The sequence below is a fragment of the Crinia signifera genome, unplaced genomic scaffold, assembly GCF_055691185.1.
Source record: "Crinia signifera unplaced genomic scaffold, ASM5569118v1 HAP2_SCAFFOLD_99, whole genome shotgun sequence".
Taxonomy (NCBI): Eukaryota; Metazoa; Chordata; class Amphibia; order Anura; family Myobatrachidae; genus Crinia; species Crinia signifera.
Genome location: NW_028142853.1, coordinates 231582 through 255790, shown reverse-complemented (window position 1 = coordinate 255790; position 24209 = coordinate 231582). Strand labels below are relative to the sequence as shown.

Below are 24209 nucleotides of genomic sequence, written 5' to 3'. Positions count from 1 at the left end.
TAAAAAGACCTACAGGACATGATATTAGCAGGGGGTCTTAAATTAAACTACTAAAGAGGCTCAACACTGTTTAGCTGCCAAAAGCAGTTGGAATTGGGCCTAAACAGTGTGGTAAGTCTTTAGGTGATGGCTATTGTGTCTGTTTGACCTCTTCCAAATGTCTGTGCTGGCAATAAAAAGAAAAAGTTTCCAATTTAAATAGCTAGAGAAAAAAACAATTTGCCAGTAATGTGAAAAAACCTACAGCACCTGGTGTTCCCATGTGGTCTCCCACCCAAGTACTAACCAGGCCCAACACTGCTTAGCTTCCAAGATCAGACGAGATTGGGCCTATCCAATGTGGTATGGCTGTAGTTGAGATACATGCACTTTTTTGCCCTCTTCTACTTCTATCACCAGGTAAGCTAATAAAAAAGTTTCCTAACTGTATTGGCTTACTGAAAAAAATCATGTGTTGGTAATGTAAAAAGACCTACAGGACATGATATTAGCAGGGGGTCTTAAATTAAACTACTAAAGAGGCTCAACACTGTTTAGCTGCCAAAAGCAGTTGGAATTGGGCCTAAACAGTTTGGTAAGTCTTTAGGTGATGGCTATTGTGTCTGTTTGACCTCTTCCAAATGTCTGTGCTGGCAATAAAAAGATAAAGTTTCCTATTTAAATAGCTAGAGAATAAAAACAATTTGCCAGTAATGTGAAAAAACCTACAGCACCTGGTGTTCCCATGTGGTCTCCCACCCAAGTACTAACCAGGCCCAACACTGCTTAGCTTCCAAGATCAGACGAGATTGGGCCTATCCAATGTGGTATGGCTGTAGGTGAGTAAAAGGCACTTTTTTGCCCTCTTCTACTTCTATCACCAGGTAAGCTAATACAAAAGTTTCCTAACTGTATTGGCTTACTGAAAAAAATCATGTGTTGGTAATGTAAAAAGACCTACAGGACATGATATTAGCAGGGAGTCTTAAATTAAACTACTAAAGAGGCCCAACACTGTTTAGCTGCCAAAAGCAGTTGGAATTGGGCCTAAACAGTGTGGTAAGTCTTTAGGTGATGGCTATTGTGTCTGTTTGACCTCTTCCAAATGTCTGTACTGGCAATAAAAAGAAAAAGTTTCCAATTTAAATAGCTAGAGAATAAAAACAATTTGCCTGTAATGTGAAAAAACCTACAGCACCTGGTGTTCCCATGTGGTCTCCCACCCAAGTACTAACCAGGCCCAACACTGCTTAGCTTCCAAGATCAGACGAGATTGGGCCTATCCAATGTGGTATGGCTGTAGGTGAGATACATGCACTTTTTTGCCCTCTTCTACTTCTATCACCAGGTAAGCTAATAAAAAAGTTTCCTAACTGTATTGGCTTACTGAAAAAAATCATGTGTTGGTAATGTAAAACGACCTACAGGACATGACATTAGCAGGGGGTCTTAAATTAAACTACTAAAGAGGATCAACACTGTTTAGCTGCCAAAAGCAGTTGGAATTGGGCCTAAACAGTGTGGTAAGTCTTTAGGTGATGGCTATTGTGTCTGTTTGACCTCTTCCAAATGTCTGTACTGGCAATAAAAAGAAAAAGTTTCAAATTTAAATATCTAAAGAATAAAAACAATTTGCCAGTAATGTGAAAAAACCTACAGCACCTGGTGTTCCCATGTGGTCTCCCACCCAAGTACTATCCAGGCCCAACACTGCTTTGCTTCCAAGATCAGGCCTATCCAATGTGGTATGGCTGTAGGTGAGATACAGGTACTTTTTTGCCCCCTTCTACTTCTATCACAAGGTAAGCTAATACAAAAGTTTCCTAACTGTATTGGCTTACTAAAAAAAATCATGTGTTGGTAATGTAAAAAGACCTACAGGACATGATATTAGCAGGGGGTCTTAAATTAAACTACTAAAGAGGCTCAACACTGTTTAGCTGCCAAAAGCAGTTGGAATTGGGCCTAAACAGTGTGGTAAGTCTTTAGGTGATGGCTATTGTGTCTGTTTGAACTCTTCCAAATGTCTGTGCTGGCAATAAAAAGAAAAAGTTTCCAATCTAAATAGCTAGAGAATAAAAACAATTTGCCAGTAATGTGAAAAAACCTACAGCACCTGGTGTTCCCATGTGGTCTCCCACCCAAGTACTAACCAGGCCCAACACTGCTTAACTTCCAAGATCAGACGAGGTTGGGCCTATCCAATGTGGTATGGCTGTAGGTGAGATACAAGCACTTTTTTGCCCTCTTCTACTTCTATCACCAGGTAAGCTAATAAAAAAGTTTCCTAACTGTATTGGCTTACTGAAAAAAATCATGTGTTGGTAATGTAAAACGACCTACAGGACATGATATTAGCAGGGGGTCTTAAATTAAACTACTAAAGAGGATCAACACTGTTTAGCTGCCAAAAGCAGATGGAATTGGGCCTAAACAGTGTGGTAAGTCTTTAGGTGATGGCTATTGTGTCTGTTTGACCTCTTCCAAATGCCTGTACTGGCAATAAAAAGAAAAAGTTTCCAATTTAAATAGCTAGAGAATAAAAACAATTTGCCTGTAATGTGAAAAAACCTACAGCACCTGGTGCTCCCATGTGGTCTCCCACCCAAGTACTAACCAGGCCCAACACTGCTTAGCTTCCAAGAACAGACGAGATTGGGCCTATCCAATGTGGTATGGCTGTAGGTGAAATACAGGCACTTTTTAGCCCTCTTCTACTTCTATCACCAGGTAAGCTAATAAAAAAGTTTCCTAACTGTATTGGCTTACTGAAAAAAATCATGTGTTGGTAATGTAAAAAGACCTACAGGACATGATATTAGCAGGGGGTCTTAAATTAAACTACTAAAGAGGCTCAACACTGTTTAGCTGCCAAAAGCAGTTGGAATTGGGCCTAAACAGTGTGGTAAGTCTTTAGGTGATGGCTATTGTGTCTGTTTGACCTCTTCCAAATGTCTGTACTGGCAATAAAAAGAAAAAGTTTCCAATTTAAATAGCTAGAGAATAAAAACAATTTGCCTGTAATGTGAAAAAACCTACAGCACCTGGTGTTCCCATGTGGTCTCCCACCCAAGTACTAACCAGGCCCAACACTGCTTAGCTTCCAAGATCAGACGAGATTGGGCCTATCCAATGTGGTATGGCTGTAGTTGAGATACAGGCACTTTTTTGCCCTCTTCTACTTCTATCACCAGGTAAGCTAATAAAAAAGTTTCCTAACTGTATTGGCTTACTGAAAAAAATCATGTGTTGGTAATGTAAAAAGACCTACAGGACATGATATTAGCAGGGGGTCTTAAATTAAACTACTAAAGAGGCTCAACACTGTTTAGCTGCCAAAAGCAGTTGGAATAGGGCCTAAACAGTTTGGTAAGTCTTTAGGTGATGGCTATTGTGTCTGTTTGACCTCTTTCAAATGTCTGTGCTGGCAATAAAAAGAAAAAGTTTCCAATTTAAATAGCTAGAGAATAAAAACAATTTGCCTGTAATGTGAAAAAACCTACAGCACCTGGTGTTCCCATGTGGTCTCCCACCCAAGTACTAACCAGGCCCAACACTGCTTAGCTTCCAAGATCAGACGAGATTGGGCCTATCCAATGTGGTATGGCTGTAGGTGAGATACATGCACTTTTTTGCCCTCTTCTACTTCTATCACCAGGTAAGCTAATAAAAAAGTTTCCTAACTGTATTGGCTTACTGAAAAAAATCATGTGTTGGTAATGTAAAAAGACCTACAGGACATGATATTAGCAGGGAGTCTTAAATTAAACTACTAAAGAGGCCCAACACTGTTTAGCTGCCAAAAGCAGTTGGAATTGGGCCTAAACAGTGTGGTAAGTCTTTAGGTGATGGCTATCGTGTCTGTTTGACCTCTTCCAAATGTCTGTACTGGCAATAAAAATAAAAAGTTTCCAATTTAAATAGCTAGAGAATAAAAAAATATTTGCCTGTAATGTGAAAAAACCGACAGCACCTGGTGTTCCCATGTGGTTTCCCACCAAAGTACTAACTAGGCCCAACACTGCTTAGCTTCCAAGTTCAGACGAGATTGGGCCTATCCAATGTGGTATGGCTGTAGTTGAGATACAGGCACTTTTTTGCCCTCTTCTACTTCTATCACCAGGTAAGCTAATAAAAAAGTTTCCTAACTGTATTGGCTTACTGAAAAAAATCATGTGTTGGTAATGTAAATAGACCTACAGGACATGATATTAGCAGGGGGTCTTAAATTAAACTACTAAAGAGGCTCAACACTGTTTAGCTGCCACAAGTAGTTGGAATTGGGCCTAAACAGTGTGGTAAGTCTTTAGGAGATGGCTATTGTGTCTGTTTGACCTCTTCCAAATGTCTGTACTGGCAATAAAAAGAAAAAGTTTCCAATTTAAATAGCTAGAGAATAAAAACAATTTGCCTGTAATGTGAAAAAACCTACAGCACCTGGTGTTCCCATGTGGTCTCCCACCCAAGTACTAACCAGGCCCAACACTGCTTAGCTTCCAAGATCAGACAAGATTGGGCCTATCCAATGTGGTATGGCTGTAGGTGAGATACAGGCACTTTTTTGCCCTCTTCTACTTCTATCACCAGGTAAGCTAATAAAAAAGTTTCCTAACTGTATTGGCTTACTGAAAAAAATCATGTGTTGGTAATGTAAAAAGACCTACAGGACATGATATTAGCAGGGGGTCTTAAATTAAACTACTAAAGAGGCTCAACACTGTTTAGCTGCCAAAAGCAGTTGGAATTGGGCCTAAACAGTGTGGTAAGTCTTTAGGTGATGGCTATTGTGTCTGTTTGACCTCTTCCAAATGTCTGTACTGGCAATAAAAAGAAAAAGTTTCCAATTTAAATAGCTAGAGAATAAAAACAATTTGCCTGTAATGTGAAAAAACCTACAGCACCTGGTGTTCCCATGTAATCTCCCACCCAAGTACTAACCAGGCCCAACACTGCTTAGCTTCCAAGATCAGACGAGATTGGGCCTATCCAATGTGGTATGGCTGTAGGTGAGATACATGCACTTTTTTGCCCTCTTCTACTTCTATCACCAGGTAAGCTAATAAAAAAGTTTCCTAACTGTATTGGCTTACTGAAAAAAATCATGTGTTGGTAATGTAAAACGACCTACAGGACATGATATTAGCAGGGGGTCTTAAAATAAACTACTAAAGAGGATCAACACTGTTTAGCTGCCAAAAGCAGTTGGAATTGGGCCTAAACAGTGTGGTAAGTCTTTAGGTGATGGCTATTGTGTCTGTTTGACCTCTTCCAAATGTCTGTACTGGCAATAAAAAGAAAAAGTTTCCAATTTAAATAGCTAGAGAATAAAAACAATTTGCCAGTGATGTGAAAAAACCTACAGCACCTGGTGTACCCATGTGGTCTCCCACCCAAGTACTAACCAGGCCCAACACTGCTTAGCTTCCAAGATCAGACGAGATTGGGCCTATCCAATGTGGTATGGCTGTAGGTGAGTTAAATTCACTTTTTTGCCCTCTTCTACTTCTATCACCAGGTAAGCTAATAAAAAAGTTTCCTAACTGTATTGGCTTACTGAAAAAAATCATGTGTTGGTAATGTAAAAAGACCTACAGGACATGATATTAGCAGGGGGTATTAAATTAAACTACTAAAGAGGCTCAACACTGTTTAGCTGCCAAAAGCAGTTGGAATTGGGCCTAAACAGTGTGGTAAGTCTTTAGGTGATGGCTATTGTGTCTGTTTGACCTCTTCCAAATGTCTGTACTGGCAATAAAAAGAAAAAGTTCCCAATTTAAATAGCTAGAGAATAAAAACAATTTGCCAGTAATGTGAAAAAACCTACAGCACCTGGTGTTCCCATGTGGTCTCCCACCCAAGTACTAACTAGGCCCAAAACTGCTTAGCTTCCAAGATCAGACGAGATTGGGCCTATCCAATGTGGTATGGCTGTAGGTGAAATACAGGCACTTTTTTGCCCTCTTCTACTTCTATCACCAGGTAAGCTAATACAAAAGTTCCCTAACTGTATTGGCTTACGGAAAAAAATCATGTGTTGGTAATGTAAAAAGACCTACAGGACATGATATTAGCAGGGGGTCTTAAATTAAACTACAAAAGAGGCTCAACACTGTTTAGCTGCCAAAAGCAGTTGGAATTGAGCCTAAACAGTGTGGTAAGTCTTTAGCTGATGGATATTGTGTCTGTTTGACCTCTTCCAAATGTCTGTGCTGGCAATAAAATGAAAAAGTTTCCAATATAAATAGCTATAGAATAAAAACAATTTGCCAGTGATGTGAAAAAACCTACAGCACCTGGTGTTCCCATGTGGTCTCCCACCCAAGTACTAACCAGGCCCAACACTGCTTAGCTTCCAAGATCAGACGAGATTGGGCCTATCCAATGTGGTATGGCTGTAGGTGAGTTATATTCACTTTTTTGCCCTCTTCTACTTCTATCACCAGGTAAGCTAATAAAAAAGTTTCATAACTGTATTGGCTTACTGAAAAAAATCATGTGTTGGTAATGTAAAAAGACCTACAGGACATGATATTAGCAGGGGGTCTTAAATTAAACTACTAAAGAGGCTCAACACTGTTTAGCTGCCAAAAGTAGTTGGAATTGGGCCTAAACAGTGTGGTAAGTCTTTAGGAGATGGCTATTGTGTCTGTTTGACCTCTTCCAAATGTCTGTACTGGCAATAAAAAGAAAAAGTTTCCAATTTAAATAGCTAGAGAATAAAAACAATTTGCCTGTAATGTGAAAAAACCTACAGCACCTGGTGTTCCCATGTGGTCTCCCACCCAAGTACTAACCAGGCCCAACACTGCTTAGCTTCCAAGATCAGACAAGATTGGGCCTATCCAATGTGGTATGGCTGTAGGTGAGATACAGGCACTTTTTTGCCCTCTTCTACTTCTATCACCAGGTAAGCTAATAAAAAAGTTTCCTAACTGTATTGGCTTACTGAAAAAAATCATGTGTTGGTAATGTAAAAAGACCTACAGGACATGATATTAGCAGGGGGTCTTAAATTAAACTACAAAAGAGGCTCAACACTGTTTAACTGCCAAAAGCAGTTGGAATTGAGCCTAAACAGTGTGGTAAGTCTTTAGCTGATGGCTATTGTGTCTGTTTGACCTCTTCCAAATGTCTGTGCTGGCAATAAAATGAAAAAGTTTCCAATATAAATAGCTAGAGAATAAAAATAATTTGCCAGTAATGTGAAAAAACCTACAGCACCTGGTGTTCCCATGTGGTCTCCCACCCAAGTACTAACCAGGCCCAACACTGCTTAGCTTCCAAGATCAGACGAGATTGGGCCTATCCAATGTGGTATGGCTGTAGGTGAGTTAAATTCACTTTTTTGCCCTCTTCTACTTCTATCACCAGGTAAGCTAATACAAAAGTTTCCTAACTGTATTGGCTTACTGAAAAAAATCATGTGTTGGTAATGTAAAAAGACCTACAGGACATGATATTAGCAGGGGGTCTTAAATTAAACTACTAAAGAGGCTCAACACTGTTAAGCTGCCAAAAGCAGTTGGAATTGGGCCTAAACAGTGTGGTAAGTCTTTAGGTGATGGCTATTGTGTCTGTTTGACCTCTTCCAAATGTCTGTACTGGCAATAAAAAGAAAAAGTTTCCAATTTAAATAGCTAGAGAAAAAAACAATTTGCCTGTAATGTGAAAAAACCTACAGCACCTGGTGTTCCCATGTGGTCTCCCACCCAAGTACTAACCAGGTCCAACACTGCTTAGCTTCCAAGATCAGACGAGATTGGGCCTATCCAATGTGTTATGGCTGTAGGTGAGATACAGGCACTTTTTTGCCCTCTTCTACTTCTATCACCAGGTAAGCTAATAAAAATGTTTCCTAACTGTATTGGCTTACTGAAAAAAATCATGTGTTGGTAATGTAAAACGACCTACAGGACATGATATTAGCAGGGGGTCTTAAATTAAACTACTAAAGAGGATCAACACTGTTTAGCTGCCAAAAGCAGTTGGAATTGGGCCTAAACAGTGTGGTAAGTCTTTAGGTGATGGCTATTGTGTCTGTTTGACCTCTCCCAAATGTCTGTACTGGCAATAAAAAGAAAAAGTTTCCAATTTAAATAGCTAGAGAATAAAAACAATTTGCCTGTAATGTGAAAAAACCTACAGCACCTGGTGTTCCCATGTGGTCTCCCACCCAAGTACTAACCAGGCCCAACACTGCTTAGCTTCCAAGAACAGACGAGATTGGGCCTATCCAATGTGGTATGGCTGTAGGTGAAATACAGGCACTTTTTTGCCCTCTTCTACTTCTATCACCAGGTAAGCTAATAAAAAAGTTTCCTAACTGTATTGGCTTACTGAAAAAAATCATGTGTTGGTAATGTAAAAAGACCTACAGGACATGATATTAGCAGGGGGTCTTAAATTAAACTACTAAAGAGGCTCAACACTGTTTAGCTGCCAAAAGCAGTTGGAATTGGGCCTAAACAGTGTGGTAAGTCTTTATGTGATGGCTATTGTGTCTGTTTGACCTCTTCCAAATGTCTGTACTGGCAATAAAAAGAAAAAGTTTCCAATTTAAATAGCTAGAGAATAAAAACAATTTGCCTGTAATGTGAAAAACCCTACAGCACCTGGTGTTCCCATGTGGTCTCCCACCCAAGTACTAACCAGGCCCAACACTGCTTAGCTTCCAAGATCAGACGAGATTGGGCCTATCCAATGTGGTATGGCTGTAGGTGAGATACAGGCACTTTTTTGCCCTCTTCTACTTCTATCACCAGGTAAGCTAATAAAAAAGTTTCCTAACTGTATTGGCTTACTGAAAAAAAATCATGTGTTGGTAATGTAAAAAGACCTACAGGACATGATATTAGCAGGGGGTCTTAAATTAAACTACTAAAGAGGCTCAACACTGTTTAGCTGCCAAAAGCAGTTGGAATTGGGCCTAAACAGTGTGGTAAGTCTTTAGGTGATGGCTATTGTGTCTGTTTGACCTCTTCCAAATGTCTGTGCTGGCAATAAAAAGAAAAAGTTTCCAATTTAAATAGCTAGAGAATAAAAACAATTTGCCAGTAATGTGAAAAAACCTACAGCACCTGGTGTTCCCATGTGGTCTCCCACCAAAGTACTAACCAGGCCCAACACTGCTTAGCTTCCAAGATCAGACGAGATTGGGCCTATCCAATGTGGTATGGCTGTAGGTGAGTTAAACCACTTTTTTGCCCTCTTCTACTTCTATTACCAGGTAAGCTAATACAAAAGTTTCCTAACTGTATTGGCTTACTGAAAAAAATCATGTGTTGGTAATGTAAAAAGACCTACAGGACATGATATTAGCAGGGGGTCTTAAATTAAACTACAAAAGAGGCTCAACACTGTTTAGCTGCCAAAAGCAGTTGGAATTGAGCCTAAACATTGTGGTAAGTCTTTAGGTGATGGCTATTGTGTCTGTTTGACCTCTTCCAAATGTCTGTGCTGGCAATAAAATGAAAAAGTTTCCAATATAAATAGTAGAGAATTTAAACAATTTGCCAGTAATGTGAAAAAACCTACAGCACCTGGTGTTCCCATGTGGTCTCCCACCCAAGTACTAACCAGGCCCTACACTGCTTAGCTTCCAAGATCAGACGAGATTGGGCCTATCCAATGTGGTATGGCTGTAGGTGAGTTAAATTCACTTTTTTGCCCTCTTCTACTTCTATCACCAAAAATCATGTGTTGGTAATGTAAAAAGACCTACAGGACATGATATTAGCAGGGGGTCTTAAATTAAACTACTAAAGAGGCTCAACACTGTTTAGCTGCCAAAAGCAGTTGGAATTGGGCCTAAACAGTGTGGTAAGTCTTTAGGTGATGGCTATTTGACCTCTTCCAAATGTCTGTACTGGCAATAAAAAGAAAAAGTTTCCAATTTAAATAGCTAGAGAATAAAAACAATTTGCCAGTAATGTGAAAAAACCTACAGCACCTGGTGTTCCCATGTGGTCTCCCACCCAAGTTCTAACCAGGCCCAACACTGCTTAGCTTCCAAGATCAGACGAGATTGGGCCTATCCAATGTGGTATGGCTGTAGGTGAGTTAAAAGCACTTTTTTGCCCTCTTCTACTTCTATCACCAGGTAAGCTAATACAAACGTTTCCTAACTGTATTGGCTTACTGAAAAAAATCATGTGTTGGTAATGTAAAAAGACCTACAGGACATGATATTAGCAGGGGGTCTTAAATTAAACTACAAAAGAGGCTCAACACTGTTAAGCTGCCAAAAGCAGTTGGAATTGGGCCTAAACATTGTGGTAAGTCTTTAGGTGATGGCTATTGTGTCTGTTTGACCTCTTCCAAATGTCTGTACTGGCAATAAAAAGAAAAAGTTTCCAATTTAAATAGCTAGAGAAAAAAACAATTTGCCTGTAATGTGAAAAAACCTACAGCACCTCGTGTTCCCATGTGGTCTCCCACCCAAGTACTAACCAGGCCCAACACTGCTTAGCTTCCAAGATCAGACGAGATTGGGCCTATCCAGTGTGGTATGGCTGTAGGTGAGATACAGGCACTTTTTTGCCCTCTTCTACTTCTATCACCAGGTAAGCTAATAAAAAAGTTTCCTAACTGTATTGGCTTACTGAAAAAAATCCTGTGTTGGTAATGTAAAAAGACCTACAGGACATGATATTAGCAGGGGGTCTTAAATTAAACTACTAAAGAGGCTCAACACTGTTTAGCTGCCAAAAGCAGTTGGAATTGGGCCTAAACAGTGTGGTAAGTCTTTAGGTGATGGCTATTGTGTCTGTTTGACCTCTTCCAAATGTCTGTACTGGCAATAAAAAGAAAAAGTTTCCAATTTAAATAGCTAGAGAATAAAAACAATTTTCCAGTAATGTGAAAAAACCTACAGCACCTGGTGTTCCCATGTGGTCTCCCACCCAAGTACTAACCAGGCCCAACACTGCTTAGCTTCCAAGATCAGACGAGATTGGGCCTATCCAGTGTGGTATGGCTGTAGATGATATACAGGCACTTTTTTGCCCTCTTCTACTTCTATCACCAGGTAAGCTAATAAAAAAGTTTCCTAACTGTATTGGCTTACTGAAAAAAATCATGTGTTGGTAATGTAAAAAGACCTACAGGACATGATATTAGCAGGGGGTCTTAAATTAAACTACTAAAGAGGCTCAACACTGTTTAGCTGCCAAAAGCAGTTGGAATTGGGCCTAAACAGTGTGGTAAGTCTTTAGGTGATGGCTATTGTGTCTGTTTGACCTCTTCCAAATGTCTGTACTGGCAATAAAAAGAAAAAGTTCCCAATTTAAATAGCTAGAGAATAAAAACAATTTGCCAGTAATGTGAAAAAACCTACAGCACCTGGTGTTCCCGTGTGGTCTCCCACCCAAGTACTAACCAGGCCCAAAACTGCTTAGCTTCCAAGATAAGACGAGATTGGGCCTATCCAATGTGGTATGGCTGTAGGTGAGTTAAAAGCACTTTTTTGCCCTCTTCTACTTCTATCACCAGGTAAGCTAATACAAACGTTTCCTAACTGTATTGGCTTACTGAAAAAAATCATGTGTTGGTAATGTAAAAAGACCTACAGGACATGATATTAGCAGGGGGTCTTAAATTAAACTACAAAAGAGGCTCAACACTGTTAAGCTGCCAAAAGCAGTTGGAATTGGGCCTAAACATTGTGGTAAGTCTTTAGGTGATGGCTATTGTGTCTTTTTGACCTCTTCCAAATGTCTGTACTGGCAATAAAAAGAAAAAGTTTCCAATTTTTTTTTTTAATTAAGTCTTTATTTGTGGTTTTAATTTACATAATTAACACAGAAAAGGCTAACATAGCCGTACTTATCTCACACTTATACATTTCAAATTCATATAGAAGCGTAAGCACAAAAGAATAAGTACAGAAGAATATTACATAACGCATATTATCAATACATATATACTCAACATAAACCCCCCCACCCCCCGATCCCCACATATACCCCCCGACCTGGCTGGTCCTTTCTAATACTTCAATCAATTTTTCCTTTTCCCTTACCTCCTTATTGACTACTATTAATTCTACGTCTGTGTCAACCCCTCTGGGCTACCCCAACCCTCCAGTTTATTATTATTTCTTCTTCCATTCGCTATCTCAACTTCCTTACTTTCTACTTCCCATTCCTCCCCTTTACTCTTCTCTCCTTCTTTGCTTTGCTGAGAACCGATTTCAGACGAATATTTACTAGATGACATAATGCCCTTGCTTCTTTCCTTCATTGCATTATTGGAGGTAGCAGCGGGACATCAACAACTCAACACCAACCCCCAAAAAAAAAAAAAAAAAAAGAAAAAACCCTAGAAGTGCAATTAGTGTAACATTTACTTGCAAGTCGAACCCACAGATAGCTAAAGCGAACAGAAACGGGACTGTGGGCACCTCTCCTATAAGGACTTGCTTCTTGGTGCAATTTCCATTTGTGAAAACCCCCTATCCTATGGTTTGCTATATATCCCCCCCCCCTCCCCTGTGAACCCCGTGTTTTACCTTACTCCTATGTGGACTCTCTTGGATTATATGTGACTCTTGTTAGTTAAGCGGAGAAATTGAGTCGATTATCACCACTTGATATTCCCACAATGTGACCCCCTATAGTTAGTTGGTAATTATTACCAACCTTTACCCCCTTTACCCACGATGCTACCCCAAATGCCGAGTATTGATGTCCCTTATACTACACTTTTATTCACCATTATTCCGGGCAGTTATTTTAAACATCCTAGATTGTCTCCACCTCCCCCAAATTTTCCCATATTTGGGCAATGCCCCTCTGGATGCATAAACAAATCTTTCATGCTCACACGTACTATTGACCAGATTCACCCATTCAATAATATTTGGGCCCGAGGAGGCCATCCATTGCCTGGCTATTATAACTTTCGCGATTGCTGAGACGTTAACCACCAACTCCTTCCAGTCATAGTAAGGGGCGTCCTGTTCCCACACTCCCATTACCATGCTTCGTGCAGTAAGCGCCACCCTAGGAACTCCCACGGATTCCAGCTTATTCTCCACCCGCTCCCAAAACTCCTTGATAACCTTGCACTCCCAAAGGAGATGCCAGAATGAACCTATTTCCTCCCTGCATTTGGGACAAGTATCGTCATGTGTTCCTGCTATTCTTTTTAATTTAACCGGGGTCATATAACTTCTATGGAGGATATTAAATTGCACCTGCTGAATTCGAATTGATGTCGTTGCCCTCCCTGGTACCGCAAGTGCCCTCTCCCAGACTAGCTCCATCCCTTGCTGAAGGTCGGCTACCCACTTGTCCCTAAGAGCCAGCAATTCATCCTCCTGGGTATGCAGATTCAAGAAGCCGTATAGTTTGGACAATCTTTTCCCGCCACCACTCAGTTGTTTAATGAACTTTTTGCATGGGGAGTCAAGAATTTTCGAAGCAAGCGCGCCCCCCTCTTGCTGTAAAGCACTTCTAACCTGGAGGAACCTGAAAAACATATGTTTGGGAAGGTTATATTCCGCCTGGAGTTCCTCAAACGATTTAATGTTTCCATTCCTGAAGCATTGCTCAATCCTTGTCACCTGAAATTTCCCCCAAATCTCTATGCCCTGTTGCTTCCTCAGTTCCGACAATTCACTCAATGAAAAAATAGAAGTGTCGGGATCTACCCCCTCATATTTAATTAACTTGTGTACCCATCTCCAAATTTTAGCAGCTTGCATCAATAAAGGAGGAGGGTGGCCTCGCATCTCCATCGATAATAGCCACTGAAGTGGGCCCAAATCGACCTCAACACAACTAATTAGACCAGTTATCTCCACCGTGGCTTCGTCGTCCCGAACCCAAGCACAAAGATGGACCAGCTGTGCGGCGATATAGTAGGCTTTAAAATTCGGAACCGCTAGGCCACCCCTATCCCTATCTCTGCACAAGACATCCATTCTAATTCGAGGGCGCTTTTCATGCCAAATAAAGGATGATATAATACTATTAATTTTTTTAAAATAGTCATCCTTTATATATACTGGTGACTGTTGGAATACATAACTTAGCCTGGGTAATATCGACATTTTTATCAGGTTGACCCTACCAAGCTGAGAGAGGGGGAGTTTTAACCAACAGCGACATTTCACCTTGATATCATTTATGAGTGGCGTAAGATTGTCCCGAATATAATCCATTGGGGCCTCCGAAACCCACACACCCAGGTATCTGAACCTCTCAGTAGGGCGAAGAGGGATGCCCACCATTCCTCCTAGCCCATTATCCCCCACACTTAGCAAATGGGATTTCCCCCAATTGATTGTGAGACCCGAGAATTCCCCAAACTCCCTCATACTCTCGATGATTCTAGGGATGTCCTCCTCAGGGTTCGCTACTCCCACTAACAAGTCATCAGCGTACAAGGACACCATGTTCATGCCGTACCCTGATCCCAGTCTGTCACCTGCTAGTTGCTTTCTTAATATGCAGGCTAAGGGTTCGACTGCTGCAGCAAACAGGAGGGGAGAGAGGGGGCATCCCTGCCTAGTCCCCCGGAACAGGGGGAATAGCGGGGATGTAAATCCATTTATAGATAATCTAGCTTGAGGATTTTTGTACAATAATGAGATCCATCCTATGAAACGGTTCCCAAAGCCAAAGGTCCTTAAAACTGCCCACAAGTACTCCCATTCGATGGAATCAAAGGCTTTATTCGCATCAAATGATGCCACTGCCACTTTTGCCTTCTTACCCCTCGCTATTTGAATGTAAGAAAAGACCCTTCTCAGATTGATCATGGTAGACTTCCCAGCCATAAATCCCGTTTGATCAGGATGTACAATCTCTGTAATTACTCTACTCAATCGATTCACCAGAACCTTTGCAAAAATTTTAGCGTCTGTCGATATTAAGGAGATCGGCCGATACGAATCAATCTGAGAAGGGTCCTTCCCACTCTTCGGAATCATTATAATTGAAGCTTCTGACATGGAGGGGGGAATGTTCCCCTCTACCTCCATCTCTCCAAACAGGACCAACAGCTGAGGGCCTATTATTTTAGAAAAGCGTTGAAAGACTTCTCCTGGAAGGCCGTCTAAACCCGGGGCTTTATTTGTGGGCAACGAATTGATTGCCTCAATGATCTCAGCTAATTCAATGGGGGCTTCTAAGGATTCTCTTGAATCCCTTGATAACTTAGGCATATCGACCGATTCCAGATACTCCCCTATTATTCCCCTCTCCTTATTGATTTGGGATTTATAAACTTTACCCAGGTGATCCGCAAAGGCCAAGGCAATCTTGGGAGTCTCTGAGACTATCTCGCCCGATTCCAATGTTATTTGTGGTATAACATTAGAGGGGTGGTCTTGTTTTGCCAAGATTGCGAGCCATTTACCAGACCTATCTGCACTAGCATACCATTGGTGAGCCCCGTAACTCAATCTACGACAGGTAATATCTTGAAAATATTCAAGCCATTCTTTTTGAGCTTGCAACCAGGCGTCTTCATCCGACGCAAGGTTGGATTTTAAATATTTAGTCTCCAAATTACCCATTACTGTCTCCAGTTCATTTGCCTTTACTCTATGTTTTTTTTTTAGGAAGGCAATTTTCTTAATCATAATACCTCTAAAAAAGGCCTTAAAGGAGTCCCAAATAACTAACCCCGATGAGGACCCCCTGTTAATCTCAAAAAATTCCTGCATAGTGGCCTCCAGGTCTTCATGCTCTCCCATTTGTTCCAGCCAAAAGGGCTGCAGCTTCCAATATTTAAAACCCACCTCCCTGGCCAACCTGAGGATAGAATCGCGATCTTTAAAGTGAAGAATTTTCGCGATCAGGGTACGCGGCGGCCCTCCTGGTATAGGAGGACGGCCTGGGATGCGGTGGGCCCGTTCCACGGCAAACTGAGCAGAAAAAGCATTACTACCAAACATTTGTATAAGCCAGTTTTCAAGAAATTTTTCTGGCTCATTTCCCTCCGCCCTCTCCTCGAACCCAATGAAGCGGACGTTGTTCCGTCTGAGGCGCCCCTCCATATCGGATAATTTCAGACGAATGTCCGTGATCTGGCCTGACATTGTTTTAACCTGGGCATGTAGGGGTGTAACGGAATCCTCTAATGTCGAGACACGATTTTCTACTTCAGTTACCCTTTCACAAGTTTTTTGTACATCATTTCTCAGTAGTGCCATGTCTGATTGGACTTGATTTAGTTGGTCCCTGAGGCGTGTCTCACAATTATTCACCGCCTCTAACACTTGTGACAACGTAACTTCTGACGGTTGCTGAGAGCTGCTGCTCTTAACCGGGGTTGTCAGGGGAGTGCTGGGTTGTGAGCTAGGCCCAGCCTGGGACTGAGCTCTAGCAAATCTCTCCAAACGAGCTGCGGCTGTATTTTGGCCAGTTTTCCCCATGGTTGTGGTTGTAGTTAACTTCCACGCAGTATGACAGCCCTGCTCCCAGTTACAATTTTATTGGGCACACTACCACTTGCAGAGTAACACAGTATGATAACAGTCAGATAAAGTGTACTCACTGCTGATGTGCTTTCTCTTCTCCTTTCTCTCCTTTCTCTCCCTCCCCCTTCCTTCCTCTCCTCCGATATTTAAAAAGAGTTCACTGCGGCCAGGAGGACTTGGGTTCAGGCGTGAAGTTCCTTAATTGATCCTGAAGTAAGCCGATGCCCTTATAAACCTGTGTCTTGATTTCCAGCGCTGGCCACTGTCTCACACCCAGGGGCCAGCAGCTGCCCTGACACGTTATAGGACAGGTCTTTTTAATCTCCGCTGGTGTAACAGGCTTGGGTGCTGAGTCCAGGCGAATAATATATGTACTGTAGTAGTCTCTCCTCCACTGCCCCCTACCTGCTTCTCACGCAGGAGGTTGGGCCGGACAGGTCACAAATAGCTGAGGCTGCTCGCTTTGCCCCTCCACTCGGGCTCAGACTGCCACCCAGAGCCACAGGTGGCTGGCAGCAAATCAACCAGGCAGCACCACACGATCAGGCGGCTACTTCCAAAAAGTATGTACTTTAATTTGTGCCTGGGCAGCTTCTGCCACTCGTCAACCCAGGCACAGCCACGGTGTTTGCAGGGGTATGGAGCCGCTGGAGTCTGGTCAATGTAAGGAAGCAGCCGCTTCCACGTGCGGCACACTGCGTCCCCAGCAACGGCAACGGCGTCCCCGGCTGATGACGTCGGGACCACGGCGTGCATGAGTGAGTGAGCGCGTCCTGTCCCTCCTCATGCCGGCTGCCTGAATATGTGCTCCCTTCTCCCCTCGGGCTCACCTTCCCAGTTGTTGATCCCCGTTGTTTGAGACAGGTGCCTCGGTGGTGCTGAGCGCGGGGTATGTGAGCTCCCTTGCCGTCCAGTTCCACTTCTACTGAGCGGCGTGTGAGCGGTGTTCGGGTCCGAAGACTGGTGCTCTGACGCGACGGGAAAAAGTTTCCAATTTAAATAGCTAGAGAAAAAAACAATTTGCCTGTAATGTGAAAAAACCTACAGCACCTGGTGTTCCCATGTGGTCTCCCACCCAAGTACTAACAAGGCCCAACACTGCTTAGCTTCCAAGATCAGACGAGATTGGGCCTATCCAGTGTGGTATGGCTGTAGGTGAGATACAGGCACTTTTTTGCCCTCTTCTACTTCTATCACCAGGTAAGCTAATACAAAAGTTTCCTAACTGTATTGGCTTACTGAAAAAAATCATGTGTTGGTAATGTAAAAAGACCTACAGGACATGATATTAGCAGGGGGTCTTAAATTAAACTACTAAAGAGGCTCAACACTGTTTAGCTGCCAAAAGCAGTTGGAATTGGGCCTAAACAGTGTGGTAAGTCTTTAGGTGATGGCTATTGTGTCTGTTTGACCTCTTCCAAATGTCTGTACTGGCAATAAAAAGAAAAAGTTTCCAATTTAAATAGCTAGAGAATAAAAACAATTTTCCAGTAATGTGAAAAAACCTACAGCACCTGGTGTTCCCATGTGGTCTCCCACCCAAGTACTAACCAGGCCCAACACTGCTTAGCTTCCAAGATCAGACGAGATTGGGCCTATCCAATGTGGTATGGCTGTAGGTGAGTTAAAAGCACTTTTTTGCCCTCTTCTACTTCTATCACCAGGTAAGCTAATACAAACGTTTCCTAACTGTATTGGCTTACTGAAAAAAATCATGTGTTGGTAATGTTAAAAGACCTACAGGACATGATATTAGCAGGGGGTCTTAAATTAAACTACAAAAGAGGCTCAACACTGTTTAGCTGCCAAAAGCAGTTGGAATTGAGCCTAAACAGTGTGGTAAGTCTTTAGGTGATGGCTATTGTGTCTGTTTGACCTCTTCCAAATGTCTGTGCTGGCAATAAAAAGAAAAAGTTTCCAATTTAAATAGCTAGAGAATAAAAACAATTTGCCAGTAATGTGAAAAAACCTACAGCACCTGGTGTTCCCAGGTGGTCTCCCACCCAAGTACTAACCAGGCCCAACACTGCTTAGCTTCCAAGATCAGACGAAATTAGGCGTATCCAATGTAGTATGGCTAGAGGTGAGATACAGGCACTTTTTTGCCCTCTTCTACTTTTATCACCAGGTAAGCTAATAAAAAAGTTTCCTAACTGTATTGGCTTACTTAAAAAAAATCATGTGTTGGTAATGTAAAAAGACCTACAGGACATGATATTAGCAGGGGGTCTTAAATTAAACTACTAAAGAGGCTCAACACTGTTTAGCTGCCAAAAGCAGTTGGAATTGGGCCTAAACAGTGTGGTAAGTCTTTAGGTGAAGTCTATTGTGTCTTTTTGACCTCTTCCAAATGTCTGTACTGGCAATAAAAAGAAAAAGTTTCCAATTTAAATAGCTAGAGAATAAAAACAATTTGCCTGTGATGTGAAAAAACCTACAGCACCTGGTGTTCTCATGTGGTCTCCCACCCAAGTACTAACCAGGCCCAACACTGCTTAGCTTCCAAGATCAGACGAGATTGGGCCTATCCAATGTGGTATGGCTGTAGATGATATACAGGCACTTTTTTGCCCTCTTCTACTTCTATCACCAGGTAAGCTAATAAAAAGGTTTCCTAACTGTATTGGCTTACTGAAAAAAATCATGTGTTGGTAATGTAAAAAGACCTACAGGACATGATATTAGCAGGGGGTCTTAAATTAAACTACTAAAGAGGCTCAACACTGTTTAGCTGCCAAAAGCAGTTGGAATTGGGCCTAAACAGTGTGGTAAGTCTTTAGGTGATGGCTATTGTGTCTGTTTGACCTCTTCCAAATGTCTGTACTGGCAATAAAAAGAAAAAGTTCCCAATTTAAATAGCTAGAGAATAAAAACAATTTGCCAGTAATGTGAAAAAACCTACAGCACCTGGTGTTCCCATGTGGTCTCCCACCCAAGTACTAACCAGGCCCAAAACTGCTTAGCTTCCAAGATAAGACGAGATTGGGCCTATCCAATGTGGTATGGCTGTAGGTGAGATACAGGCACTTTTTTGCCCTCTTCTACTTCTATCACCAGGTAAGCTAATACAAAAGTTTCCTAACTGTATTGGCTTACGGAAAAAAATCATTTGTTGGTCATGTAAAAAGACCTACAGGACATGATATTAGCAGGGGGTCTTAAATTAAACTACAAAAGAGGCTCAACACTGTTTAGCTGCCAAAAGCAGTTGGAATTGAGCCTAAACAGTGTGGTAAGTCTTTAGCTGATGGCTATTGTGTCTGTTTGACCTCTTCCAAATGTCTGTGCTGGCAATAAAATGAAAAAGTTTCCAATATAAATAGCTAGAGAATAAAAACAATTTGCCAGTAATGTGAAAAAACCTACAGCACCTGGTGTTCCCATGTGGTCTCCCACCCAAGTACTAACCAGGCCCAACACTGCTTAGCTTCCAAGATCAGACGAGATTGGGCCTATCCAATGTGGTATGGCTGTAGGTGAGTTAAATTCACTTTTTTGCCCTCTTCTACTACTATCACCAGGTAAGCTAATACAAAAGTTTCCTAACTGTATTGGCTTACTGAAAAAAATCATGTGTTGGTAATGTAAAAAGACCTACAAGACATGATATTAGCAGGGGGTCTTAAATTAAACTACTAAAGAGGCTCAACACTGTTAAGCTGCCAAAAGCAGTTGGAATTGGGCCTAAACATTGTGGTAAGTCTTTAGGTGATGGCTATTGTGTCTGTTTGACCTCTTCCAAATGTCTGTACTGGCAATAAAAAGAAAAAGTTTCCAATTTAAATAGCTAGAGAAAAAAACAATTTGCCTGTAATGTGAAAAAACCTACAGCACCTGGTGTTCCCATGTGATCTCCCACCCAAGTACTAACCAGGCCCAACACTGCTTAGCTTCCAAGATCAGACGAGATTGGGCCTATCCAGTGTGGTATGGCTGTAGGTGAGATACAGGCACTTTTTTGCCCTCTTCTACTTCTATCACCAGGTAAGCTAATAAAAAAGTTTCCTAACTGTATTGGCTTACTGAAAAAAATCATGTGTTGGTAATGTAAAAAGACCTACAGGACATGATATTAGCAGGGGGTCTTAAATTAAACTACAAAAGAGGCTCAACACTGTTTAGCTGCCAAAAGCAGTTGGAATTGAGCCTAAACAGTGTGGTAAGTCTTTAGGTGATGGCTATTGTGTCTGTTTGACCTCTTCCAAATGTCTGTGCTGGCAATAAAAAGAAAAAGTTTCCAATTTAAATAGCTAGAGAATAAAAACAATTTGCCAGTAATGTGAAAAAACCTACAGCACCTGGTGTTCCCAGGTGGTCTCCCACCCAAGTACTAACCAGGCCCAACACTGCTTAGCTTCCAAGATCAGACGAAATTAGGCCTATCCAATGTGGTATTGCTGTAGGTGAGATACAGGCACTTTTTTGCCCTCTTCTACTTTTATCACCAGGTAAGCTAATAAAAAAGTTTCCTAACTGTATTGGCTTACTTAAAAAAAATCATGTGTTGGTAATGTAAAAAGACCTACAGGACATGATATTAGCAGGGGGTCTTAAATTAAACTACTAAACAGGCTCAACACTGTTTAGCTGCCAAAAGCAGTTGGAATTGGGCCTAAACAGTGTGGTAAGTCTTTAGGTGAAGTCTATTGTGTCTTTTTGACCTCTTCCAAATGTCTGTACTGGCAATAAAAAGAAAAAGTTTCCAATTTAAATAGCTAGAGAATAAAAACAATTTGCCTGTGATGTGAAAAAACCTACAGCACCTGGTGTTCTCATGTGGTCTCCCACCCAAGTACTAACCAGGCCCAACACTGCTTAGCTTCCAAGATCAGACGAGATTGGGCCTATCCAATGTGGTATGGCTGTAGATGATATACAGGCACTTTTTTGCCCTCTTCTACTTCTATCACCAGGTAAGCTAATAAAAAGGTTTCCTAACTGTATTGGCTTACTGAAAAAAATCATGTGTTGGTAATGTAAAAAGACCTACAGGACATGATATTAGCAGGGGGTCTTAAATTAAACTACTAAAGAGGCTCAACACTGTTTAGCTGCCAAAAGCAGTTGGAATTGGGCCTAAACAGTGTGGTAAGTCTTTAGGTGATGGCTATTGTGTCTGTTTGACCTCTTCCAAATGTCTGTACTGGCAATAAAAAGAAAAAGTTCCCAATTTAAATAGCTAGAGAATAAAAACAATTTGCCAGTAATGTGAAAAAACCTACAGCACCTGGTGTTCCCATGTGGTCTCCCACCCAAGTACTAACCAGGCCCAAAACTGCTTAGCTTCCAAGATAAGACGAGATTGGGCCTATCCAATGTGGTATGGCTGTAGGTGAGATACAGGCACTTTTTTGCCCTCTTCTACTTCTATCACCAGGTAAGCTAATACAAAAGTTTCCTAACTGTATTGGCTTACGGAAAAAAATCATTTGTTGGTCATGTAAAAAGACCTACAGGACATGATATTAGCAGGGGGTCTTAAATTAAACTACAAAAGAGGCTCAACACTGTTTAGCTGCCAAAAGCAGTTGGAATTGAGCCTAAACAGTGTGGTAAGTCTTTAGCTGATGGCTATTGTGTCTGTTTGACCTCTTCCAAATGTCTGTGCTGGCAATAAAATGAAAAAGTTTCCAATATAAATAGCTAGAGAATAAAAACAATTTGCCAGTAATGTGAAAAAACCTACAGCACCTGGTGTTCCCATGTGGTCTCCCACCCAAGTACTAACCAGGCCCAACACTGCTTAGCTTCCAAGATCAGACGAGATTGGGCCTATCCAATGTGGTATGGCTGTAGGTGAGTTAAATTCACTTTTTTGCCCTCTTCTACTTCTATCACCAGGTAAGCTAATACAAAAGTTTCCTAACTGTATTGGCTTACTGAAAAAAATCATGTGTTGGTAATGTAAAAAGACCTACAGGACATGATATTAGCAGGGGGTCTTAAATTAAACTACTAAAGAGGCTCAACACTGTTTAGCTGCCAAAAGCAGTTGGAATTGGGCCTAAACAGTGTGGTAAGTCTTTAGGTGATGGCTATTGTGTCTGTTTGAACTCTTCCAAATGTCTGTGCTGGCAATAAAAAGAAAAAGTTTCCAATCTAAATAGCTAGAGAATAAAAACAATTTGCCAGTAATGTGAAAAAACCTACAGCACCTGGTGTTCCCATGTGGTCTCCCACCCAAGTACTAACCAGGCCCAACACTGCTTAACTTCCAAGATCAGACGAGGTTGGGCCTATCCAATGTGGTATGGCTGTAGGTGAGATACAAGCACTTTTTTGCCCTCTTCTACTTCTATCACCAGGTAAGCTAATAAAAAAGTTTCCTAACTGTATTGGCTTACTTAAAAAAAATCATGTGTTGGTAATGTAAAAAGACCTACAGGACATGATATTAGCAGGGGGTCTTAAATTAAACTACTAAAGAGGCTCAACACTGTTTAGCTGCCAAAAGCAGTTGGAATTGGGCCTAAACAGTGTGGTAATTCTTTAGGTGATGGCTATTGTGTCTGTTTGACCTCTTCCAAATGTCTGTACTGGCAATAAAAAGAAAAAGTTTCCAATTTAAATAGCTAGAGAATAAAAACAATTTGCCTGTAATGTGAAAAAACCTACAGCACCTGGTGTTCCCATGTGGTCTCCCACCCAAGTACTAACCAGGCCCAACACTGCTTAGCTTCCAAGATCAGACGAGATTGGGCCTATCCAATGTGGTATGGCTGTAGGTGAGATACAGGCACTTTTTTGCCCTCTTCTACTTCTATCACCAGGTAAGCTGATAAAAAAGTTTCCTAACTGTATTGGCTTACTGAAAAAAATCATGTGTTGGTAATGTAAAAAGACCTACAGGACATGATATTAGCAGGGGGTCTTAAATTAAACTACTAAACAGGCTCAACACTGTTTAGCTGCCAAAAGCAGTTGGAATTGGGCCTAAACAGTGTGGTAAGTCTTTAGGTGATGGCTATTGTGTCTGTTTGACCTCTTCCAAATGTCTGTACTGGCAATAAAAAGAAAAAGTTTCCAATTTAAATAGCTAGAGAATAAAAACAATTTGCCTGTAATGTGAAAAAACCTACAGCACCTGGTGTTCCCATGTGGTCTCCCACCCAAGTACTAACCAGGCCCAACACTGCTTAGCTTCCAAGATCAGACGAGATTGGGCCTATCCAATGTGGTATGGCTGTAGGTGAGATACAGGCACTTTTTTGCCCTCTTCTACTTCTATCACCAGGTAAGCTAATAAAAAAGTTTCCTAACTGTATTGGCTTACTGAAAAAAATCATGTGTTGGTAATGTAAAAAGACCTACAGGACATGATATTAGCAGGGGGTCTTAAATTAAACTACTAAAGAGGCCCAACACTGTTTAGCTGCCAAAAGCAGTTGGAATTGGGCCTAAACAGTGTGGTAAGTCTTTAGGTGATGGCTATTGTGTCTGTTTGACCTCTTCCAAATGTCTGTGCTGGCAATAAAAAGAAAAAGTTTCCAATTTAAATAGCTAGAGAATAAAAACAATTTGCCAGTAATGTGAAAAAACCTACAGCACCTGGTGTTCCCATGTGGTCTCCCACCCAAGTACTAACCAGGCCCAACACTGCTTAGCTTCCAAGTTCAGACGAGATTGGGCCTATCCAATGTGGTATGGCTGTAGTTGAGATACAGGCACTTTTTTGCCCTCTTCTACTTCTATCACCAGGTAAGCTAATAAAAAAGTTTCCTAACTGTATTGGCTTACTGAAAAAAATCATGTGTTGGTAATGTAAAAAGACCTACAGGACATGATATTAGCAGGGGGTCTT

At 41.4% G+C, this 24209-nt stretch overlaps 33 non-coding genes and 7 pseudogenes across 33 annotated transcripts; all 40 read right to left on the bottom strand.

Annotated features, from left to right (window-relative positions):
- Window positions 1-237: 237 nt before the first annotated feature.
- On the bottom strand, window positions 238-356 carry LOC146056967 (5S ribosomal RNA). The gene has a single exon (XR_014469553.1). It is a non-coding gene; the product is annotated as a 5S ribosomal RNA (ribosomal RNA).
- Window positions 357-701: 345 nt separating this feature from the next.
- Window positions 702-820, bottom strand: LOC146056877 (5S ribosomal RNA). Its single transcript, XR_014469471.1, has one exon. It is a non-coding gene; the product is annotated as a 5S ribosomal RNA (ribosomal RNA).
- A 345-nt stretch (window positions 821-1165) lies between these two features.
- LOC146056876 (5S ribosomal RNA) lies at window positions 1166-1284 on the bottom strand. Its single transcript, XR_014469470.1, has one exon. It is a non-coding gene; the product is annotated as a 5S ribosomal RNA (ribosomal RNA).
- A 345-nt stretch (window positions 1285-1629) lies between these two features.
- LOC146057167 (5S ribosomal RNA) lies at window positions 1630-1738 on the bottom strand (annotated as a pseudogene).
- A 345-nt stretch (window positions 1739-2083) lies between these two features.
- On the bottom strand, window positions 2084-2202 carry LOC146056948 (5S ribosomal RNA). The gene has a single exon (XR_014469536.1). It is a non-coding gene; the product is annotated as a 5S ribosomal RNA (ribosomal RNA).
- A 345-nt stretch (window positions 2203-2547) lies between these two features.
- On the bottom strand, window positions 2548-2666 carry LOC146057044 (5S ribosomal RNA). Its single transcript, XR_014469623.1, has one exon. It is a non-coding gene; the product is annotated as a 5S ribosomal RNA (ribosomal RNA).
- A 345-nt stretch (window positions 2667-3011) lies between these two features.
- Window positions 3012-3130, bottom strand: LOC146056966 (5S ribosomal RNA). Its single transcript, XR_014469552.1, has one exon. It is a non-coding gene; the product is annotated as a 5S ribosomal RNA (ribosomal RNA).
- Window positions 3131-3475: 345 nt separating this feature from the next.
- Window positions 3476-3594, bottom strand: LOC146056875 (5S ribosomal RNA). Its single transcript, XR_014469469.1, has one exon. It is a non-coding gene; the product is annotated as a 5S ribosomal RNA (ribosomal RNA).
- A 346-nt stretch (window positions 3595-3940) lies between these two features.
- On the bottom strand, window positions 3941-4059 carry LOC146057138 (5S ribosomal RNA; annotated as a pseudogene).
- A 345-nt stretch (window positions 4060-4404) lies between these two features.
- On the bottom strand, window positions 4405-4523 carry LOC146057013 (5S ribosomal RNA). Its single transcript, XR_014469595.1, has one exon. It is a non-coding gene; the product is annotated as a 5S ribosomal RNA (ribosomal RNA).
- A 345-nt stretch (window positions 4524-4868) lies between these two features.
- On the bottom strand, window positions 4869-4987 carry LOC146057072 (5S ribosomal RNA). Its single transcript, XR_014469648.1, has one exon. It is a non-coding gene; the product is annotated as a 5S ribosomal RNA (ribosomal RNA).
- Window positions 4988-5332: 345 nt separating this feature from the next.
- LOC146057028 (5S ribosomal RNA) lies at window positions 5333-5451 on the bottom strand. The gene has a single exon (XR_014469608.1). It is a non-coding gene; the product is annotated as a 5S ribosomal RNA (ribosomal RNA).
- A 345-nt stretch (window positions 5452-5796) lies between these two features.
- LOC146057112 (5S ribosomal RNA) lies at window positions 5797-5915 on the bottom strand (annotated as a pseudogene).
- A 345-nt stretch (window positions 5916-6260) lies between these two features.
- LOC146056874 (5S ribosomal RNA) lies at window positions 6261-6379 on the bottom strand. Its single transcript, XR_014469468.1, has one exon. It is a non-coding gene; the product is annotated as a 5S ribosomal RNA (ribosomal RNA).
- A 345-nt stretch (window positions 6380-6724) lies between these two features.
- On the bottom strand, window positions 6725-6843 carry LOC146057011 (5S ribosomal RNA). Its single transcript, XR_014469593.1, has one exon. It is a non-coding gene; the product is annotated as a 5S ribosomal RNA (ribosomal RNA).
- Window positions 6844-7188: 345 nt separating this feature from the next.
- Window positions 7189-7307, bottom strand: LOC146056873 (5S ribosomal RNA). The gene has a single exon (XR_014469467.1). It is a non-coding gene; the product is annotated as a 5S ribosomal RNA (ribosomal RNA).
- Window positions 7308-7651: 344 nt separating this feature from the next.
- LOC146057105 (5S ribosomal RNA) lies at window positions 7652-7770 on the bottom strand. The gene has a single exon (XR_014469678.1). It is a non-coding gene; the product is annotated as a 5S ribosomal RNA (ribosomal RNA).
- Window positions 7771-8115: 345 nt separating this feature from the next.
- On the bottom strand, window positions 8116-8234 carry LOC146056989 (5S ribosomal RNA). The gene has a single exon (XR_014469573.1). It is a non-coding gene; the product is annotated as a 5S ribosomal RNA (ribosomal RNA).
- A 345-nt stretch (window positions 8235-8579) lies between these two features.
- Window positions 8580-8698, bottom strand: LOC146056972 (5S ribosomal RNA). Its single transcript, XR_014469557.1, has one exon. It is a non-coding gene; the product is annotated as a 5S ribosomal RNA (ribosomal RNA).
- A 346-nt stretch (window positions 8699-9044) lies between these two features.
- On the bottom strand, window positions 9045-9163 carry LOC146056904 (5S ribosomal RNA). The gene has a single exon (XR_014469496.1). It is a non-coding gene; the product is annotated as a 5S ribosomal RNA (ribosomal RNA).
- Window positions 9164-9506: 343 nt separating this feature from the next.
- Window positions 9507-9625, bottom strand: LOC146056901 (5S ribosomal RNA). Its single transcript, XR_014469493.1, has one exon. It is a non-coding gene; the product is annotated as a 5S ribosomal RNA (ribosomal RNA).
- A 291-nt stretch (window positions 9626-9916) lies between these two features.
- LOC146057087 (5S ribosomal RNA) lies at window positions 9917-10035 on the bottom strand. The gene has a single exon (XR_014469662.1). It is a non-coding gene; the product is annotated as a 5S ribosomal RNA (ribosomal RNA).
- A 344-nt stretch (window positions 10036-10379) lies between these two features.
- Window positions 10380-10498, bottom strand: LOC146056973 (5S ribosomal RNA). The gene has a single exon (XR_014469558.1). It is a non-coding gene; the product is annotated as a 5S ribosomal RNA (ribosomal RNA).
- Window positions 10499-10843: 345 nt separating this feature from the next.
- Window positions 10844-10962, bottom strand: LOC146057061 (5S ribosomal RNA). The gene has a single exon (XR_014469638.1). It is a non-coding gene; the product is annotated as a 5S ribosomal RNA (ribosomal RNA).
- A 345-nt stretch (window positions 10963-11307) lies between these two features.
- LOC146057152 (5S ribosomal RNA) lies at window positions 11308-11426 on the bottom strand (annotated as a pseudogene).
- Window positions 11427-17446: 6020 nt separating this feature from the next.
- Window positions 17447-17565, bottom strand: LOC146056991 (5S ribosomal RNA). Its single transcript, XR_014469575.1, has one exon. It is a non-coding gene; the product is annotated as a 5S ribosomal RNA (ribosomal RNA).
- Window positions 17566-17910: 345 nt separating this feature from the next.
- LOC146056871 (5S ribosomal RNA) lies at window positions 17911-18029 on the bottom strand. Its single transcript, XR_014469466.1, has one exon. It is a non-coding gene; the product is annotated as a 5S ribosomal RNA (ribosomal RNA).
- A 345-nt stretch (window positions 18030-18374) lies between these two features.
- On the bottom strand, window positions 18375-18493 carry LOC146057113 (5S ribosomal RNA; annotated as a pseudogene).
- Window positions 18494-18839: 346 nt separating this feature from the next.
- On the bottom strand, window positions 18840-18958 carry LOC146056935 (5S ribosomal RNA). Its single transcript, XR_014469524.1, has one exon. It is a non-coding gene; the product is annotated as a 5S ribosomal RNA (ribosomal RNA).
- A 345-nt stretch (window positions 18959-19303) lies between these two features.
- On the bottom strand, window positions 19304-19422 carry LOC146057148 (5S ribosomal RNA; annotated as a pseudogene).
- Window positions 19423-19767: 345 nt separating this feature from the next.
- On the bottom strand, window positions 19768-19886 carry LOC146056870 (5S ribosomal RNA). The gene has a single exon (XR_014469465.1). It is a non-coding gene; the product is annotated as a 5S ribosomal RNA (ribosomal RNA).
- Window positions 19887-20230: 344 nt separating this feature from the next.
- On the bottom strand, window positions 20231-20349 carry LOC146056912 (5S ribosomal RNA). Its single transcript, XR_014469503.1, has one exon. It is a non-coding gene; the product is annotated as a 5S ribosomal RNA (ribosomal RNA).
- A 345-nt stretch (window positions 20350-20694) lies between these two features.
- LOC146057083 (5S ribosomal RNA) lies at window positions 20695-20813 on the bottom strand. The gene has a single exon (XR_014469658.1). It is a non-coding gene; the product is annotated as a 5S ribosomal RNA (ribosomal RNA).
- A 346-nt stretch (window positions 20814-21159) lies between these two features.
- On the bottom strand, window positions 21160-21278 carry LOC146056934 (5S ribosomal RNA). Its single transcript, XR_014469523.1, has one exon. It is a non-coding gene; the product is annotated as a 5S ribosomal RNA (ribosomal RNA).
- Window positions 21279-21623: 345 nt separating this feature from the next.
- Window positions 21624-21742, bottom strand: LOC146057145 (5S ribosomal RNA; annotated as a pseudogene).
- A 345-nt stretch (window positions 21743-22087) lies between these two features.
- On the bottom strand, window positions 22088-22206 carry LOC146056869 (5S ribosomal RNA). The gene has a single exon (XR_014469464.1). It is a non-coding gene; the product is annotated as a 5S ribosomal RNA (ribosomal RNA).
- A 345-nt stretch (window positions 22207-22551) lies between these two features.
- Window positions 22552-22670, bottom strand: LOC146056947 (5S ribosomal RNA). Its single transcript, XR_014469535.1, has one exon. It is a non-coding gene; the product is annotated as a 5S ribosomal RNA (ribosomal RNA).
- Window positions 22671-23016: 346 nt separating this feature from the next.
- LOC146056868 (5S ribosomal RNA) lies at window positions 23017-23135 on the bottom strand. Its single transcript, XR_014469463.1, has one exon. It is a non-coding gene; the product is annotated as a 5S ribosomal RNA (ribosomal RNA).
- Window positions 23136-23480: 345 nt separating this feature from the next.
- LOC146056867 (5S ribosomal RNA) lies at window positions 23481-23599 on the bottom strand. Its single transcript, XR_014469462.1, has one exon. It is a non-coding gene; the product is annotated as a 5S ribosomal RNA (ribosomal RNA).
- A 345-nt stretch (window positions 23600-23944) lies between these two features.
- Window positions 23945-24063, bottom strand: LOC146056918 (5S ribosomal RNA). Its single transcript, XR_014469508.1, has one exon. It is a non-coding gene; the product is annotated as a 5S ribosomal RNA (ribosomal RNA).
- Window positions 24064-24209: the final 146 nt, after the last annotated feature.